At 47.9% G+C, this 21,695-nt stretch overlaps 1 protein-coding gene across 3 annotated transcripts in view; it reads left to right on the top strand.

Annotated features, from left to right (window-relative positions):
* The first annotated feature begins 313 nt into the window (after window positions 1-313).
* Window positions 314-21,695, top strand: part of LOC144770552 (kinesin-like protein KIF18B) — a 411,545-nt gene continuing 390,163 nt past the window's right edge. Inside the window, exon 1 of one of the 3 annotated variants that reach the window (XM_078655159.1) lies at window positions 314-332. The gene's annotated coding sequence lies outside the window, so the exon portion shown is untranslated. Of the gene's footprint in view, window positions 333-358; window positions 466-21,695 lie in introns of those variants that run through there. The other 2 variants (XM_078655158.1, XM_078655157.1) reach the window with 2 other exon arrangements.

The raw sequence follows: 21,695 nt of genomic DNA, 5'->3' as shown, positions 1-21,695 counted from the left end.
GTTCCCGTTCCTCAACGGCAGCAATTACTGGGACACTCAAGCCAGCAGTGAGAAAATGCTCTGCTACTAACCGAGTCGCAGGTGTGAAGGACTTGGCGCAGCCTTAGAGAATTCCAGGGAACGGCCCAAGAAAAACACAGAAATCGAGGGGTAAATGCAATGCGTGAAATAAGGTTAAGCGTGGAAAAAGGGAACGCTCCCACAGACTGGGGGCCAAACTGTCAGGTACCAGAATTGCCGATGTTGGAAACTGTCGTAAAAGGCGGTAACGCACGGCTCCTCGCGGTGGACTCCGTATCCCGGCGTGCTGTTCGCTGCATGGACAACCAATGGTAGGCGCGCGCCGCGAAGCCGCTGTGTTTTGAACCTTGGTAACCGGAAGAGACTGCGGCGGAGGGGAGCCGGGGCAAGGGGTGCTCCGCGAAGTGTTAAGGCTCTGCTGGGGAGGGGAGGAACGACAGAACGGTAAGGGAACGTTTCAACTGTGGAAGTAGAGGGTGAAAAAAAGTCGAGTTAATAAAAAACCGGTGCGGGTAGTGGCAGGAGGGGACAGAAGAATATCAACAGAGTAAATTAGGTCTTTCGATTTTCTAGTTTTCTGTCCTATAGACTTTTCAACCAGCTATATTGTTTATCTCGATAGGAGATCCCCATAAGACATTTAAGTTCTATCTTTTGCCTAACAAGTGGCTCGATGTCACATGTGACAGCCGGATGATTACAGTACTAGCTTCTCCAACAGAACAATGTTAAGGATTTTTGAAGCCATATCTGTATCTATTTATGTCGCCCCTACTGGGAACATTTAGCCTTAAAAGTCATAGAAAATAGGCAGACATATCCGCCCACACACAAAACAAGCAACGGCAATATCCTTATGTCTGACTTACAGCTGAAAGTGTTTGGATGCTACCATCCAGGCAGCCACTCAATGATCAGTGCATGCACCTAATAGGTTAGCATTACACCCACTCATCCACTCGTTCTTGTATTTATCCATTTGGCCAGCCACCTCACCGGAAACACAAGCTTACCAAACAGTGATGGGGCATGTTTAGTTATTTGGCAGATATATGGGTATTCCTTCTAGTCTATAAAGAGCGTGACAGTACTGTTCGTAATGTGTGATATTTAGTTTGTGAGGGCTGTGAGTGCTAATGTATGACTTCTAGTCTATGACGTGTGTAATACTGCTTCTGATAGTGTATGCCTGCAACTCTGATTGGTAGTGGAGTGTTGTTGATAGTGCACAATGCTACTACGTGAGGGGTGTAAGAATGCTTCCAGTAATGTGTAACTGAATACTTATTTTTTTTATTTATTTAATGCATTTTTATAAAACGCAGACATTACCCGAAGGTGTCGGAGTGCTGTACAATAGAGCCAGTTAAGTTACAATAGGACAGTGGAAACACAATATAACATTACAAAGAAAAACAGAAGACTTAAAGTGAAGGTTATATAGACAAAAAATCAAACAAAGCACGCAGGAGTGAGGAATGTACAGGAAAAAAAATACAAATTTACAATGAGTGAACTTCCAAGAGGGGCCTGAGCTTGAAAGTATTAGTTCTGAAAGTGTCTTTGAAAGAGGAGCGATTTGAGATCAGCTTTGAAGATCCGGGTAGAGGAGGTGGCAGGGAGCAATGGGGGAAGTGAGTTCCAGATTCTCGGTGCATTGCCTGAGAAGGATTGTGCCATCGATCTTTCCCTTTTGAAGACGGGGGGGGCGGGTGCTCTAGCAGAAGCTTTTCCGCATTGCGCGAGCTTCCGAACAATTTCTGTTTGCCAGGTAACGAGGGCAGGACGCGTGCAAGGCTTTATGCGTGATGCAGGCAGTTTTGTAGATAGACCTTGCCTCGATCGTAAGCCATCGAAGAGAGGAAAGGATAGGAGTGATGTGGTTACTTTGCTTAGACCCTGTAATGAAGCGAGCTGCTGAATGGAGGATGGATTTGAGAGGGGAGAGGTGAGATTTAGGTAGGCCCGTCAGAAGAGAATTGCAATAATCCGGTCTTGAGAGAACCAGCGATTGTACCAAGATTTTTAAGTCTTTCTCCTGGAAAAACTGACGGATCCCCCACAGAAGGCGCAACTGGTATCGTGCGTCCTTGGCAATAGAGTTGATGTGGGAGATTAGGTTAAGTCTTTTGTCAAGTATGACACCTAGGGATTTCGCGTTGTTGACAATGATGGGTTTGTTGTTGAGTAAGTTCAGCTGATTCATCGACGATTGAATGGGAGGAGGTGAGAGAGAGGTAGAAAGGAGGAGGAATTCAGTTTTGGCGGGATTTAAAATGAGTTGGTGAGCTAACAACCATTTGTGAATGGAGTTGAGAGTACAGTTGAGTAGTGAGAGATCGTGTGCGGAAGACACCCTGCGGTAGATTTGAGTGTCATCTGCATAAAGATGGTAATGGATCCCAAATTTGCTTAGGAGGTTCCCCAATGGTTCCAGGTAGAGAATAAACAAGGTGGGTGCCAGGATAGAACATTGAGGGACGCCTTGACCGACAGCCAATGGAGATCAAATACTGTACGCTATCTTAATCATTTGGGATCTGTCCGAGACGAAAGAGGCAAACCATTTCAGCACTGCGCCATCCAATCCCATTCTCTGTTGAAGAGTGTTGAGGAGGGTGCTATGATTAACAGTGCCAAAGGCTGCAGAGAGGACTAGAAGAATCAGAAGACATGATTCCCCAGAGTCAAGTATATGCAGCGCATCATCAATCACTTGCAGCAGGGCTGTTTCAGTACTGCAATTTAGGATGAAGCCAGATTGGAAAACATCGAGGAGATTATTGTCCATAATATGTAGGGCAAGTTGTTTCGCAACACATTTTTCGGTGATTTTCGAAAGAAAAGGGAGGTTGGTGATCGGGCAGAAGTTGTTGAAGTTGTCCGCATCAGCGGAGGTTTTTTTTAGAAGAGGGGTAACCTGACCTGATTTAACTCCATCGCTGCTTGAGAGATTCCTCTCCTGTGCTGCAGATCCTTGAATTCCATTGTTCATGACGAGCTCAGCTCGTCATGAGCACACAAGCAGTGTACTGCATGACGAGCTGAGCTCGTCATGAGCATGGAAGGGGTAAAGGGCGACTGGGAAGGTGCATTGACTAAGGAAGAGATTAACTAGCCTGGTCAAGTAAGAGAGAGTATGGGTGTAGAAATCAATGGCAAAGACGCTAGGCATGGGGTCAGGAGAATGTTTGGATGGTTTGGTTTCGAGGATGCATTTGAGGAGTTCGTCTTCCGAGATGACGTTAAAATGTTGCCAGGTGACTAAAGATTTCCGCTCCTCAAAGGGGGTGGGGTGGGCGACCTGATTCACCAGGGCTTTGACCTTTTCATCAAAGAAAATAGCGAAATCAACTGTTCTCTTTGTGGAGTCCTCTGGCTTAGTAGTTACGGGAGAACAGTTAGGGTTTTTGATGAGGTCAAAATGTATTTTGCTGAGTCGAGGAGGGATCTGAAATGAGATGCTTTTTCGTGGAAGATGTGGTTGTGGTATTTGGATCTTGCTGAACGTAACCGATAGAGATTGGAGGTGGAAGGAGATTTTCTCCAATGTTTCCCCAGGCTTCTAAGGTTTTTCCTTTCATTGTAGAAAGCTTTATTGAACCAAGGTGCTGAGAGGGTGGGTCTTTTCCTTTTGCTTTGGAGTGGAGCTACCTTGTCAATTTCGACAGCTAGGACTGAGAGGCACTGAGAAGTGAGAACGTTGACATCCATGTCAGGGTGAAGTCTAGGAAGTGACCGCATAGCAGAGTCACAAAAAGTGTCAAAATCAATGTTTTTAGTGTTGCGGAACCAGGAAGTAGCTCTTTTAGGTTGACCGAGCGTTATAACATGCGAAAGATGAAAACGGAAGGGAACAAGGAAGTGGTCAGACCAGTCTACATGGATAGGGGCAGCAGTAGTCCGCAGGTCTGCTTTGGATATAACAAGATCCAAAATTGAGCACTTGGAATGAGTGGAATGTTGGAAGAGATCGTTAGCAGAGAGAAAGGAGGCAAGCTTGTTGGCAGCCAAGTCTTCCAAAGAGCCCCAATGGAGATTAAGATCACCCAGGAAGATCTGCCTGTCACTTTGAGAAAATTGGTCACTGATGAAGTCAGTGAGTTCCTCCACAAAGGCAGAGCAGTTACCGGCCGGGTGGTAGATGGCATGGAATCTAAAGGGTGAGCCATGATGTATTTGCAGTAACATGGATAAGCATTCGAATGTACGGAAAAGGATGGTAGGGAAGGCTTTCATTTGAAGGGAATTCCTGAAGATGATAGCGACACCGCCCCCAATTTTGTCTGATCTGTCATTTCTGAGGATAGTCAGTGGGTACCAGAAGATCAGAGTATGAGAGGAGTCCTTAAACAAGGTCTCAGTGAGGAAGAACATGTCAAGATTCAGGAGGGTGATAATGTCAGAAATTTCCAATTTGTGTTTGATTGCAGATCTGCAGTTGTGGAGCAAGCAGTGCAGTTCTGATGCAACCGTTTTGGTGACAGGGGTGTTAGGGCTGTTAAGGGAGATCGGGATGAAATTCTTGAATGAGGGTTCCCGGTACGAGGGAGGCTGGTAGGATCTGACAGAGGAGATTGTCTGAATAGTGAACTGCGTAGAATTCTTAGGCGAGGAATGTGGAGGGGGGTGATGCTGGTGGTCTTGTAGCTGGCTAGTAAGTTGGAGATGTCTGTAGAGGATCGACTGTGGTGGGCTTTATTAGGGCGCGGGAGCACGGAACTCCTCGGGAGGATATTAGGGAAGGGGGACAACTTGGCGCTTAAAAGTGAGATGGACGCTACAAGCTGGGAAATAGAAGAGATGTAAGAATCAAGTTTGTTTTCCAGGGAGAGCTGAGCATGGAGTGTTGGGTGGCACAATGGATAAGGGCGGGAGTGCAGAGGGTGAGGGGGGACGGGGAGGGGTGGAGGAGTGGGAAAAGGGAGGGAGTGAGGGAGGACGGGGCAAGGTGGGGAAACCGGATAAGGGAGGAAGTGCAGAGGGAGGGGAATGGGGGGGAATTGGGGAGCAAGAGTAGAAGGTGGGGGAAGGTGGTGAGCGATAGGAGTGGATGGTAAAACAGTGGTGGGAAGAGAAAAATTTGTACTGGTGTTGAACAGAGGGGAAGAGTAGAGATCATCAATAGGAGGAGAAAGTTGAGGAGTAGGAGGGGGGTCAGATGAAGGCCAAAGGTAATGAGAAACTTAGGGGTCTACACTAGAAATCCACTAGTGATTCCACAGTATATTCCTTATGCCAGCTAGTGTGCGTAGGAAAAATTACATAAAGCTGACAGACCATATCACCAAAATGCGAAACACCAGCAATCGTGAGTCACCCATAGGTTGAGGATTCCCATCAAAGTCTTGTATGAATCAATATTCTCATCTGGTAATCCTTATCGGGTATTGTGTCTCTTGATCATTGAGACCACTAGCATACCCTGATAGATGGTTCGGGGTAGCCACCCACAATCACCTGGTTGAACCACATGGTGTTGATATGATGGGAATGTGCAGTGCAAAAACAATATATGTGGTGGTTAAAAAAGGATAGGGAACTTGACAAAAACCTAATTTAATAAACGTCAGCCCCTTCCAAGTTAAAAACAAGAACAGTCTAGCACAATCATCGCAGTACACACAAATAGCTGCGAACAGACCAACATGTTTCAGCCACACCGGGAGATGCCCCAGGCTTTCGTCAGGGTCTCTGTTCTATATTGTTGCTACCGCTTGTAAGTGGACAAAAGTGTGAAAAAACTATATGAAAAAACACACACGTGAAACACAACAGTAAAGGATATAGTATTCCCTCATCTGTAAACTCCTCTCTTCGGCACCTGGTGTCTAATTAGTATCTGTAGGAGACAAACACACCGATGAGTCACATTCAGCTACACTGGTCTGCTCAGAAAAATCATTGTGGATGCATTTTGTGCAACTTCATTACTCACCCAGTGTGTCCGGGGAGTGGACCTCACCTCTTCCTGGACCTGGCTCAGGATATGTGAGACCCCGCTCTAAAAGGACAAAAACCGACTCCGTAATTATCGTGAGCAGAGGGACCAGACTATGATCTACTCCGACACTACACAAAATACGAGGTCACTAGGTCCTTTGTACTTAGAGTATAACTAACATGTAACAACTAGCTCCTAATCAAGACCTCCCTTCCATTCTGCCAAAAGCTATGAGCTTAAAAACTAGCCCCATTTATGTTACCAAGAATAAGGCTCTGTGCGCTGAAGCGATAAACAGGCTACACCCACAATGATTTTTCTGAGCAGACCAGTGTAGCTGAATGTGACTCATCGGTGTGTTTGTCTCCTACAGATACTAATTAGACACCAGGTGCCGAAGAGAGGAGTTTACAGATGAGGGAATACTATATCCTTTACTGTTGTGTTTCACGTGTGTGTTTTTTCATATAGTTTTTTCACACTTTTGTCCACTTACAAGCGGTAGCAACAATATAGAACAGAGACCCTGACGAAAGCCTGGGGCATCTCCCGGTGTGGCTGAAACATGTTGGTCTGTTCGCAGCTATTTGTGTGTACTGCGATGATTGTGCTAGACTGTTCTTGTTTTTAACTTGGAAGGGGCTGACGTTTATTAAATTAGGTTTTTGTCAAGTTCCCTATCCTTTTTTAACCACCACATATATTGTTTTTGCACTGCACATTCCCATCATATCAACACCATGTGGTTCAACCAGGTGATTGTGGGTGGCTACCCCGAACCGTCTATCAGGGTATGCTAGTGGTCTCAATGATCAAGAGACACAATACCCGATAAGGATTACCAGATGAGAATATTGATTCATACAAGACTTTGATGGGAATCCTCAACCTATGGGTGACTCACGATTGCTGGTGTTTCGCATTTTGGTGATATGGTCTGTCAGCTTTATGTAATTTTTCCTACGCACACTAGCTGGCATAAGGAATATACTGTGGAATCACTAGTGGATTTCTAGTGTAGACCCCTAAGTTTCTTGTTTATAGCTCTAGTTCTATTGGGGGATATTACTTAGGCAGGGTCTTTAAACATCCCTCTAGCCCTTTAACAGTGTATGTTTTTTGCAAAGGTAATGAGATACAAGAGGAAAAGAGGCTGAACAGGGAGGGGAGGGGGACGGGTGTTAGATGAATGCCAAAGGTACGTGGAGAAGAGAGAAGGGGCTGAACAGGCGGGGGAAGGTGGGGCGTATGGGGAGGAGAGAGAGGATGGTGCTGGACAGGTACTGTAGGTTAAGAACGGTAGATGAAGGGGGACAGGTAACAAGTGGAATGGCGGGATTGGCCTAGATGGAAACTGAGGGAGTAAGGGACTGCAAGGTCAGAGGGAGAAACGAGGAATGAATTGTCGAGGAGGGAGACATGGTTGGAAGCAGAGAGAGGGGAGGTTTAAGAGAGAAGGAATGTGGAAAAGAAGAATTTAGGGGACAGGGGACGGGGAAGAGCAGAAAAGGATGAGGTGAGAGGGGTGGGACATGGTTGGGAAGCAGGGGAAGAGGGAGGGGAGGTTGAAGAGAGAAGGATGGTGTTTGAGAATGCTCCCATTAGTATGTGACTACTTGTCCGTGACTGGCATGAGAATACAGTCAGCATTTAGGGTGTTTCTCTTTTTCAGCATATGGTCTTTAACAGTTCCTCGTGTGCTTTCGTTAGAGCTGTGGCTAAAGAAGTTATGTCCTTATTTAACAATTTTTACTCTTGAAACAATGCTTCTTAAGTGGAGTTCTCTTCCTCCACTTGATGGTCTGTTTACACTATGGTTGCCTAAAGAGTGAGGTGGGTATTAATGATCATGGTCTTCCTTTTTATTTACTTCTGAGAATGCTTGACCAGTGACCGATGGCCCCACCCATTCACCTCCCCGATCCCTTTGTACGGAACGCTGCCCACACATCTCGTACTGAACAAGTTGTGTTTAATGTCATTACTTAACACTAGTTGTACCAGTGAACAGCCTCAGCCCTTCTCCAGACTTTCTGGTGCTTGCAGACTACGCAGGACCAACCTTCTTCTGCTCCCTGTGGGGCATGAGAGTAGCCCTCCTAGGGAAGACTACATGGCCATCATATATCTTGTTAGTTGTATGCAGCCCACAAGTCACCTGATTGCAAGGCATGTTCTGGAACACTACTGTAAATAACTATGTATGTATGTGTTCTAGATTGGTCTCAAATCTGTGACACTATTGTATGGAAAACATTGCATTTACCAAACAGGAATATAATATTTGTATGACACCTGCACTAACTTTGAATGCTTGTTCTGTATAATCGAAGCACATGAGTTGATATTCATACAAGGCTGGATCTGTGTGTGATACGTGAACTCAATATAACTTTAAAGGGAAAGCTTTTTCTGTTTTCTTATCTGCAGTACAATTGAATTGGCAAGTATTAACTACCTGTGCATGCCAAAAAAATAGTTTTACTGTGCATGGCATATTGTGAAATCTCTTATATTAAAAAAGAGACGTCACCTTGGTGGGGGAGGTAATGGTAAAACGAACCCACCCTGACAAATGCCGTGGATGGCTTTTGGTCATTGGTGTAGGGCAGAAACGTGTTGTCACTGTAAGGGTGATAGGACCATCAAATCCCATCTGCCCCATATATTTTAATTATCTCCATCCACCCAGCTAATAAAGGGACACCTTGGGAGTGGATAAGGGATATTTATTTTAAGTGTAGCTTCCCCGACTATTAATAAACCAGGAGCTTCCTGAAATACGATTGAGTCCACCCTTACCGTTAGGAGTCAGGGTGAACTTGATGATGAAGCACACCACTACTAGAGTGGGTGAGGGCTGAATATAAAAATAGATTAATTTTCCTTTCTTCCAATTCTCATAATAGTGTTTCGTTGTGACGCACACACTTTACCACACTTTTCCTCACCAGCTAGAGGGATGCTCTTTAGTTCGACGTACATTGGCAGTAGTTTCTAGTAGCTGTTCTTCCTTGTTGACAGTGGTCCCAGTGCACAAGCCCAAAGCTACTCCAACTACCCTTTGTAAGTGCATACATAATGCACATGTGCAGCAAGGTGCACTTCACGTACAGGGTGCATGTGCAGTGCATTAAACTTGAAGGGACTAAAGTAAACTTGGGTTCCAGAAGAGGCAACAGGGTCAGGATGTCGGAAGGAAAGTTAATTGCATAAGATAGAGAGATAGGTGTAGTTATGTTATGTTAGCCGGATTTGTAGAGCGCACAGATGCCCCAGCAAAGGAATAGTAGAGGAATAAAAGTAGTAGACCTCAATTTTGTATGAGTCTGCATAAGGGGTCCTATTGCCATGATTGGTGATTTGGGCTTGCGACAATCCAGCATGTTTGACTGCAGGTGTGGGTGAGAAAATGGAAAAGTGAAACATGTTTGGGTGCCATTGGTGTAGAGATTAGCAGATTTCCTTAAAGCAAGGAGCTCTTCCGGTGAAGTGGTGAATTCTAGGAGAAAAAGTAGAGTGAGCAAAGGAGAGACAGACCCTGGGAGTAGATCGGGTGGCAGAGGTTGGAGGTAGAGTTGGGATTAAGGTAGCAAGTTATTGGTGAATTAAGGTGAGTAGTATGAAGCACAGTCATTCACAGAAAGTAATGATTGACAGGAGTGTATGGAGGAATTGATTGTAGAACGTTGAACGTGCACATTGTTGAGGGTGAGATCAATCAAAATGAGGTGATGAGGTTTTGGAAGCTGACCGGTTTTGCATTATCCTGAGCCAAGGATAATGTGTCTATTTCTTGTTCATGGGTCTTAAGATTATGAGTGGAGTTATTTTTGTACCATTTGTGTAGGAGTGATCTCATGTTGGTTTTAAAGGGTTTTAGTATTAGGTGATATCCAAAACTGTGGGAAAGAAGCAGCAAGTTAGAACATGCTCAGAGGATAATGTGAATCTGGCAAGCATGTCAGGGTATCATTAAAACACAAAACTGATATAGATTAATGTAGAGTTTATTTTGGAATCTGTTGACAATGCTGAAAGGAAATTGGGTGAGAGTTTCCTTCTGGAGATAGAAGAATGAGGATGGGCAGAGACCTGCTGGCTTTCATTTGTATGATGGCATGGTCAATTGGAGAATCCATCGATAGCGGTTAAGGAATGGATCTTCATGTCAGTTTTTAGTACTCAATACAATGGTGTTTTAGTTAAGCAGCTTATGTATTGAAGTGAGTGACTGGGTAATGGGGTAGAGGAAAACATGGTTACATAGGATATTTTTCTGGACAATTTAGTAGGGATTGGTCATATGCATTTTTGTTACAGCAGAAATTTTGGTAACCAAAGGAGTGTTATCTTTAGAGTAAACACAATGATTGGAACATCATTGAGGGTCCCCATATTGTTATAGAGAACAAATGGTCAAGGGACTTCTTACTGCAGTAACTTCTTGGTAAATTATAAAGAGTTTACAGGTGGGTCTGTTCTTTTTGGTGCAAAGGGCTCGTTTCTGGGGATCTCCTGAAACAACAAGCATTTGCAATGCAATAGGTCTCGCATTAGGAAAGTGTGAGCTATTGGTATTGTAAATGACACATTTTTTGAATGTGTTGGCTTTGAAAATATATAAATTAATAGCATTGTTATTCACAAAGCCAATAGCTTACACTTTCCTAATGCGAGTTCTATTGGCTATGGCAGTGCTTATTGGTAGCAAGCAAGGACAGTGCTGTTGTGGTGCTGAGTGATGATGTTGTTGGGCTGAGTGATGTGGTGGTGTATTAGAGTGATGTGGTGGTGTCCCCGAGTGATGTGGTGGTGTCCCCGAGTGATGTGGTGGTGTCCCCGAGTGATGTGGTGGTGTCCCCGAGGGATGTGGTGGTGCCCCTGAGTGGTACCCCTGACCGTTTTGGTGGTACCCCTGACCGTTTTGGTGGTACCCCTGAGTGATGTGGTGGTGTCCCCGAGTGATGTGGTGGTGTCCCCGAGTGGTACCCCCGAGTGATGTGGTGGTCTCCCCGAGTGATGTGGTGGTGTCCCCGAGTGATGTGGTGGTGTCCCCGAGTGATACCCCGGTGTCCCCGAGTGATACCCCTGAGTGATGTGGTGGTGTCCCAGAGTGATGTGGTGGTGTCCCAGAGTGATGTGGTGGTGGCCCCGAGTGATGTGGTGGTGGCCCTGAGTGGTGTCCCTGAATGATGTGGTGGTGTCCCTGAGTGATGTGGTGGTGTCCCTGAGTGATGTGGTGGTGCCCCTGAGTGATGTGGCGGTGCCCCTGAGTCATGTGGCGGTGTCCCTGAGTCATGTGGCGGTGTCCCTGAGTCATGTGGCGGTGTCCCTGAGTGATGTGGCGGTGTCCCTGAGTGATGTGGCGGTGTCCCTGAGTGATGTGGCGGTGTCCCTGAGTGATGTGGCGGTGTCCCTGAGTGATGTGGCGGTGCCCCTGAGTGATGTGGCGGTGCCCCTGAGTGATGTGGCGGTGCCCCTGAGTCATGTGGCGGTGCCCCTGAGTGATGTGGTGCAGCAGCACAGAGACTGAAGCTAAGAACACGCAGGGTTGAGTGCTACAAAGCGCGTTCAGTTTATCAAAGCACAGAATGATGGAGCCGGGAAAAAGCAAGGGGAAACAGGAAAACACAGGGAGAGTGTATAATGATAGAAGCAGCGAGGGCTGGGTCTTGGACAACAATCAAGTACGGGGTCGAGAAGGCACTGAATGGGAGAACACGGAAAACACCCAGTGCCAAGGAAGGAAGATACAAGCACACGGGAGAGCAGGCGGAGACCGGAGGGCAAGGAGTAGCAAGCAAAACAAGCTCTCGGCATTGCTGTGGCGGGGGGGGAGCGGGAGTGCATTCCTTTGAAGTCTGATGTGGGGGGTGGGAGAGCGGCAGCCTTTGAAGTCTGATTGGGGGGAGCGGCAGCCTTTGAAGTCTGATGCGAGGCACAAACAAATGGTGGTGTGTGACGTGGCTGGCGCTGTACACGTGCATAGATCACATGAACTGTGTCGAATCCGCCGTTTTGGTAGACTGTTCTTTTCCTCTTACTATAATCTCGCTGGAGCAATGCGCAAGCGCATTGGCTCAGGTGAGACCTAAAAACAGGAGTGAAGCTCTTAACTCTTTGCTCTTTTACTGGAACACCTGCTTTTAGGAAAGGAAATGTAAAGGTTCACAGAGAAAAGGACAAACACTCTGGGTGATCACGTTCAAGGTGGCATCATACTCAAATATATTTAGACAAAATGTACAGGTCTGTATTTTTTTTAATTTATTTTTTTTACATCCCAGCAAAGCTACCCTTTTTAGGTCTCGACTAGCGACGCAGCACATGCGCTGCTCGCCTTGGTGAGATCTATTGTTGTGGATTTCACTTTCGAAGGGAGACCGGAGATGTGAGCTTGCCCGGACAGCCGATGTGCACACGCACGGCGCCTCTTCTCTGGTGATCTCAGCTGCTGCTTGTTGGCAGAGTGATGAGAGCGTGTGATAGGTGGACTGCTTAAAAACGCTCCTTTTACTGAGAGAGCAGTACATTGGTGAGAGCAATGTGTATAAACATTTTGGAGACCATGATTATAATAATATCAGAGTTTAACATGCTGGTGCCAAATTGAGATACAAGTGAAAAAAAGGCCTCAGCTTGGAAATATCTGTGATTGTGGGAGAAGCTCTGCTTGAAATAAAAGCCAAAAACCTTGCGTTGTGATGTACCATTCGTTACAACGCATACGAGTACAACGTGTACCATTACAATGCGGGTATTAGTACACGTTGTCAATTACGAGATACCATTAGAACGCAAACTTTTACAATGACTATGCCTTTACCACGCATGCCATTACAACACAAAAACATGCGTGGTAAAGGTATAGTCGTGGTAAAAGTTTCTAAGGTAAGTGACCGTCCTCTCACTACATTTACACCACCCAGCACGAGTCCCTTACACTATCTTAAACCCTAAAACACAATGCTACACTACAAAAACACCACTGCACCACCCTCAACCCTAAAACACTACTCCCAGCACGACCCCCTGCACTACCCAAACACCACTGCACTACCCTAAAGCCCTAACCCCAGCACGACCCCCTACACTACCCAAACACCACTGCACTACCCTAAAACACTACCACCAGCACAACCCCCTACATTACACAAACACCACTGCACTACCTTAAAACACTACCCCAGCACAGCCCACTACACTACCCAAACACCACTGGACTACCCTAAACGCTAAAAGACTACCCCCAACACGACCCCCATACACTACCCAAACACCTCTGCACTACCCTAAACCAGTACCCCCAGCACGACCCCCTACACTACCCAAACACCACTGCACTACCCTAAACCTTAAACCACTTCCCCCAGCACCACCCCCTACACTACCCAAACACCATTGCACTACCCTAAACCCAAAAACACTACAGACAGCACCACCCCCTACACTACCCAAACACCACTGCACTACCCTAAAACACTACCCACAGCACCACCCCCAACACTACACAAACACCACTGCACTACCCTAAAACACTACCCCAGCACGAGCCCCTACATTACGCAAACACCACTGCACTACCCTAAACCCTAAAAGACTACCCCAGCACGACCCCCTACACTACCCAAACACCACAGCACTACCCCCAGCACCACCCCTACACTACCCAAACACCACTGCACTACCCTAAACCCTAAAACACTACCCAGCACGACCCCCTACATTACACAAACACCACTGCACTACCCTAAAACACTACCCCAGCACGACCCCCTACACTACCCAAACACAACTGCACTACCCTAAAAGACTACCCCCAACACGACCCCCATACACTACCCAAACACCACTGCACTTCCCTAAACCACTACCCCCAGCACCACCCCCTACACTACCCATACACCACTGCACTACCCTAAAACACTACCCACAGCACCACCCCCTACACTACACAAACACCACTGCACTACCCTAAAACACTACCTCCAGCACGACCCCCTACATTACACAAACACCACTGCACTACCCTAAAACACTACCCCAGCACGACCCCCTACACTACCCAAACACCACTGCACTACCCTAAAAGACTACCCCCCAAACTCGACCCCCATACACTACCCAAACACCACTGCACTACCCTAAACCACTACCCCCAGCACGACCCCCTACACTACCCAAACACCACTGGACAACCCTAAACCACTACCCCCAGCACCACCCCCTACACTACCCAAACACCACTGTACTACCCTAAACCCCTACCTGCAGCACGAACCCCTACCATACACAAACAACTCTGCACTACCATAAAACACTACCCCAGCACGACCCCCTACAGTACCCAATCACTACTGCACTACCATAAACCCTAAACGACTACCCCCAACACGACCCCCATACACTATCCAAACACCACTGCACTACCCTAAGCCACTACCCCAGCACGAACCCCTACACTACCCAAACACCACTGCACTATCCTAAAACCATAACCACTACCTCCAGCACCAACCCCTACACTACCCAAACACCACTGCACTACCCTAAACCCCAAAACACTAGACAGCACCACCCTCTACACTACCCAAACACCACTGCACTACCCTAAAACACTACCCACAACACCACTGCACTACCCTAAAACACTACCCCAGCACGACCCCCTACACTACCCAAAGACCACTGCTCCACCCTAAATCAATACCTCCAGCACGACCCCCTACACTACCCAAACACCCACTACACTATCCTAAACCCTAAAACACTACCCCCAGCACGACCCCCCTACACTACCCAAACACCCACTGCACTATCTTAAACCCTAAAACACTACCCACACCACAACCCCCTACACTACACAAACACCACTGCACTACCCTAAACACTAAAACACTACCCAGTACAACCCCCTACACTACCCAAACACCACTGCACTACCCTAAACCCAAGCACGACCCCAGCACGACCCCCTACACTATACAAACACCACTGCACAACCCTAAAACAGCATGACTCCCTACGCTACACAAACACCACTGCACTACCCTAAACCACTACCCCCAGCATGACCCCTACACTACCCAAACACCACTGCACTACCCTAAACCCTAAAACTCTACCCGCAGCACGATCCCCTACACTACCCAAACACTACTGCACCACGAAAACCCTAAAACAATACCCCCAGCACGACCCCCTACACTACCCAAACACTACTGCACTACCCTAAACCCTGCACGCCCCCTACACTACCCAAACACTACTGCCCTACCCTAAACCACTACCCCAAGCACGACACCCTACACTACACAAAAACCACTGCACTACCCTCAACCCTAAAACACTAACCCCAGCATGACCCCCTAAACTACCCAAACACCACTGCACTACCCTAAACCCTGCACAACCCCCTACTCTACACAAACACCACTGCACTACCCTAAATATACCCCAGCACGACCCCCTACACTACCCAAACACCACTGCACTACCCTAAACCCTAAAACACTACCCCCAGCATGACCCCCCTACAAGCACCACTGCACTATCCGAAAATACTAGCCCTGCATGGCCCCTTACACTACACAAGCATCACTGCACTACCCTAAACCCTAAAACACTACCCCCAGCACGACCCCCTACACTACATAAACCACTGCTCTACCCTAAATCTACCCCAGCACAACCCCTACACTAAACACCACCTCACTACCCTAAATATACCCCAGCACGACCCCCTACACTACCCAAACACCACTGCACTACCCTAAAACACTACCACCAGCATGTCCCCCTACACTACCCAAACACCACAGCACTGCCCACAACCCTAAAACACTACCCCCAGCATAACCCCCTACACTACACAAACACCACTGCACTACCCTAAACCCTAAAACTCTACCCGCAGCACGATCCCCTACACTACCCAAACACTACTGCACCACGAAAACCCTAAAACAATACCCCCAGCATGACCCCCTAAACTACCCAAACACCACTGCACTACCCTAAACCCTGCACAACCCCCTACTCTACACAAACACCACTGCACTACCCTAAATATACCCCAGCACGACCCCCTACACTACCCAAACACCACTGCACTACCCTAAACCCTAAAACACTACCCCCAGCATGACCCCCCTACAAGCACCACTGCACTATCCGAAAATACTAGCCCTGCATGGCCCCTTACACTACACAAGCATCACTGCACTACCCTAAACCCTAAAACACTACCCCCAGCACGACCCCCTACACTACATAAACACCACTGCTCTACCCTAAATCTACCCCAGCACAACCCCTACACTAAACACCACCTCACTATCCTAAATATACCCCAGCACGACCCCCTACACTACCCAAACACCACTGCACTACCCTAAAACACTACCACCAGCATGTCCCCCTACACTACCCAAACACCACTGCACTGCCCACAACCCTAAAACACTACCCCCAGCATAACCCCCTACACTACACAAGCACCACTGCACTACCCTAAAATACTAGCCCTGCATGACCCCTTACACTACACAAGCACCACTGCACTACCCTAAAACTCTACCCCAGCACGACCCCCTACACTACATAAACAGCACTGCCCTCAACCCTAAAATACTACCCCCCAGCATGCCCCCCTACACTACACAAACACCACTGCTCTACCCTAAACCCTAAATCTACCCCAGCACGACCCCCTACACTATATAAACACCACTGCACTACCCTAAACCCCAAAACACTACCCCCTACCCAAACACCACTGCACTACCCTAAACCCTAAAACACTACCCCCAGCATGACGCCCTAAACTACCCAAACACCACTGTACTATCCTAAAACCATAACCACTACCCCCAGCACCAACCCCTACTCTACCCAAACACCACTGCACTACCCTAAACCCCAAAACACTAGACAGCACCACCCTCTACACTACCCAAACACCACTGCACTACCCTAAAACACTACCCACAACACCACTGCACTACCCTAAAACACTACCCCAGCACGACCCCCTGCACTACCCAAAGACCACTGCTCCACCCTAAATCAATACCTCCAGCACGACCCCCTACACTACCCAAACACCCACTACACTATCCTAAACCCTAAAACACTACCCCCAGCACGACCCCCCTACACTACCCAAACACCCACTGCACTATCTTAAACCCTAAAACACTACCCACAGCACAACCCCCTACACTACACAAACACCACTGCACTACCCTAAACCCTAAAACACTACCCAGCACAACCCCCTACACTACCCAAACACCACTGCACTACCCTAAACCCAAGCACGACCCCCAGCACGACCCCCTACACTATACAAACACCACTGCACAACCCTAAACCCTAAAACAGCATGACTCCCTACGCTACACAAACACCACTGCACTACCCTAAACCACTACCCCAGCATGACCCCTACACTACCCAAACACCACTGCACTACCCTAAACCTCTACCCGCAGCACGATCCCCTACACTACCCAAACACTACTGCACCACGAAAACCCTAAAACAATACCCCCAGCACGACCCCCTACACTACCCAAACACTACTGCACTACCCTAAACCCTGCACGCCCCCTACACTACCCAAACACTACTGCCCTACCCTAAACCACTACCCCAAGCACGACACCCTACACTACACAAAAACCACTGCACTACCCTCAACCCTAAAACACTAACCCCAGCATGACCCCCTAAACTACCCAAACACCACTGCACTACCCTAAACCCTGCACAACCCCCTACTCTACACAAACACCACTGCACTACCCTAAATATACCCCAGCACGACCCCCTACACTACCCAAACACCACTGCACTACCCTAAACCCTAAAACACTACCCCCAGCATGACCCCCCTACAAGCACCACTGCACTATCCGAAAATACTAGCCCTGCATGGCCCCTTACACTACACAAGCATCACTGCACTACCCTAAACCCTAAAACACTACCCCCAGCACGACCCCCTACACTACATAAACACCACTGCTCTACCCTAAATCTACCCCAGCACAACCCCTACACTAAACACCACCTCACTACCCTAAATATACCCCAGCACGACCCCCTACACTACCCAAACACCACTGCACAACCCTAAAACACTACCCCCAGCATAACCCCCTACACTACACAAACACCACTGCACTACCCTAAACCCTAAAACTCTACCCGCAGCACGATCCCCTAAACTACCCAAACACCACTGTACTATCCTAAAACCATAACCACTACCCCCAGCACCAACCCCTACACTACCCAAACACCACTGCACTACCCTAAACCCCAAAACACTAGACAGCACCACCCTCTACACTACCCAAACACCACTGCACTACCCTAAAACACTACCCACAACACCACTGCACTACCCTAAAACACTACCCCAGCACGACCCCCTACACTACCCAAAGACCACTGCTCCACCCTAAATCAATACCTCCAGCACGACCCCCTACACTACCCAAACACCCACTACACTATCCTAAACCCTAAAACACTACCCCCAGCACGACCCCCCTACACTACCCAAACACCCACTGCACTATCTTAAACCCTAAAACACTACCCACAGCACAACCCCCTACACTACACAAACACCACTGCACTACCCTAAACCCTAAAACACTACCCAGCACAACCCCCTACACTACCCAAACACCACTGCACTACCCTAAACCCAAGCACGACCCCCAGCACGACCCCCTACACTATACAAACACCACTGCACAACCCTAAAACAGCATGACTCCCTACGCTACACAAACACCACTGCACTACCCTAAACCACTACCCCCAGCATGACCCCTACACTACCCAAACACCACTGCACTACCCTAAACCCTAAAACTCTACCCGCAGCACGATCCCCTACACTACCCAAACACTACTGCACAACCCTAAACCCTAAAACAGCATGACTCCCTACGCTACACAAACACCACTGCACTACCCTAAACCACTACCCCAGCATGACCCCTACACTACACAAGCATCACTGCACTACCCTAAACCCTAAAACACTACCCCCAGCACGACCCCCTACACTACATAAACACCACTGCTCTACCCTAAATCTACCCCAGCACAACCCCTACACTAAACACCACCTCACTACCCTAAATATACCCCAGCACGACCCCCTACACTACCCAAACACCACTGCACTACCCTAAAACACTACCACCAGCATGTCCCCCTACACTACCCAAACACCACTGCACTGCCCACAACCCTAAAACACTACCCCCAGCATAACCCCCTACACTACACAAACACCACTGCACTACCCTAAACCCTAAAACTCTACCCGCAGCACGATCCCCTACACTACCCAAACACTACTGCACCACGAAAACCCTAAAACAATACCCCCAGCATGACCCCCTAAACTACCCAAACACCACTGCACTACCCTAAACCCTGCACAACCCCCTACTCTACACAAGCAGTACCCTAAATATACCCCAGCACGACCCCCTACACTACCCAAACACCACTGCACTACCCTAAACCCAAAAACACTACCCCCAGCATGACCCCCCTACAAGCACCACTGCACTATCCGAAAATACTAGCCCTGCATGGCCCCTTACACTACACAAGCATCACTGCACTACCCTAAACCCTAAAACACTACCCCCAGCACGACCCCCTACACTACATAAACACCACTGCTCTACCCTAAATCTACCCCAGCACAACCCCTACACTAAACACCACCTCACTACCCTAAATATACCCCAGCACGACCCCCTACACTACCCAAACACCACTGCACTACCCTAAAACACTACCACCAGCATGTCCCCCTACACTACCCAAACACCACTGCACTGCCCACAACCCTAAAACACTACCCCCAGCATAACCCCCTACACTACACAAGCACCACTGCACTACCCTAAAATACTAGCCCTGCATGACCCCTTACACTACACAAGCACCACTGCGCTACCCTAAAACTCTACCCCAGCACGACCCCCTACACTACATAAACAGCACTGCCCTCAACCCTAAAATACTACCCCCAGCATGCCCCCCTACACTACACAAACACCACTGCTCTACCCTAAACCCACCCCAGCACGAACCCCTACACTATATAAACACCACTGCACTACCCTAAACCCCAAAACACTACCCCCTGCACGACCCCCTACCCAAACACCACTGCACTACCCTAAACCCTAAAACACTACCCCCAGCACGACCCCCTAAACTACCCAAACACCACTGTACTACCCTAAACCCTAAAATACTACCCTCCGCACAACCCCCTACACTACACAAACAACACTGCACTACCCTTAAGCCTGGAAAAGTAACCCCCACCCCATGCCAATCCCCCTTACCCCTCTCTCCTCGTGGTTCCTCTCCTCCTGGTTCCTGCTTCACGTCGTCTGAGGGGCGGTGCACGTCTTTCTGAGGAAACGGAAAAGCCTCTGTTTCCTTATGATGTGGATCGTCTACATTTTTTAGAACGCACGGTCATTTACCATACATACCTTTACAACTAAATTTGTTGTAAAGGCATGCGTGGTAAATGACCATGCGTTCTAAAAAATGCGTAGTAATGACTTAACGATGTACAACGCATGCGTGGTAATGCAGGCGTTGCAATGGTATCGCGAAGTAAAAAAGTTTGTGTAACGGCTGTTTCCGATCAAAGCTGGTCCCTGTTCTTCAGTGAGTCAATTATTTGATAAATTAGGAGGAAGGTATGTGTTTTTTTTATTTTTTTACTGAAAAGTGCTTTCCCGGCTGTTCTATTGTGAAAGTATCCGCGTGGCCTGGTTTCACTTCTGGTGAGAGAGTGGGAGAGTATGTTTGGATCTAAAGGAGTTCTGTTGTTGGACGGGGCCGGCGCGACACGTCATCAGAAAACCCAGCTAAAGGAAAGCATCCTCCCCGAAGTGTGGAGCAGTGCCATGAGAGGTCAACAAGTGTGCGTCCCACCGCAGTATGACGGTACTGTGCTTCACTATCTACAGGAGGACATTTACCGCTGCGGCGTGACCCATGTGCTGCCTCCAGGGTACAGGAGGCAGAAGCGGCATCCTTCGCAGGTCCTCTTGAAGACCGTTGTAGAACTTATTCCAAATTTTCGATCTAGGGCAATTTAACCTCGTAGTTCCTGCCAGATGCAAAGAGAAGATCCTGTGTTATTCAGTGCCCTCGTTACCTTTTTTGTGGGTAGTGGTGCTTGTCACTTCGCTGCCCCACCGGTGCAGACGACTGGTCTCCCCCACCTTGTATGCCATCTGCAGGGCTTCTGCCCTCAGATCACTGCTTTCGGTTTCTGGAGTAGCAACATAAACAGTTGCTCCCAAAGGACTAGCCTGAACACTTAGGTGGCGAAAATATTTGAGTGAATCTGTAAGAAGCAAAATTAGACCTCACTCTAGCAATCAATGCAGAATTAATCCAAAGTCCTACATTAATAAATCAATGTATGGCCTATATGCATGTGTTATAAAAAAATGAATGTAATTATCAGTTGTGTAACAATAGCGATTCAGTTGTGTGAGTGTTAATCCACTGTCGCATAGTATAATGTCCATAAAGTGTCCTTTTGATTGAGTTGTTAGCAAGACACGTGGTTGCCAGGGCTCCCTCCCAAGCATGAAGTTCTCTTCCTTGCCCCGGAGACCAGACACACCCTATCTATTGTGATTTATCAAAC

The sequence above is a fragment of the Lissotriton helveticus genome, chromosome 7, assembly GCF_964261635.1.
Source record: "Lissotriton helveticus chromosome 7, aLisHel1.1, whole genome shotgun sequence".
Lineage (NCBI taxonomy): Eukaryota > Metazoa > Chordata > Amphibia > Caudata > Salamandridae > Lissotriton > Lissotriton helveticus.
The sequence above is the reverse complement of the archived record's forward strand: the minus strand, read 5'-3'. Positions and strand labels throughout refer to the sequence as shown.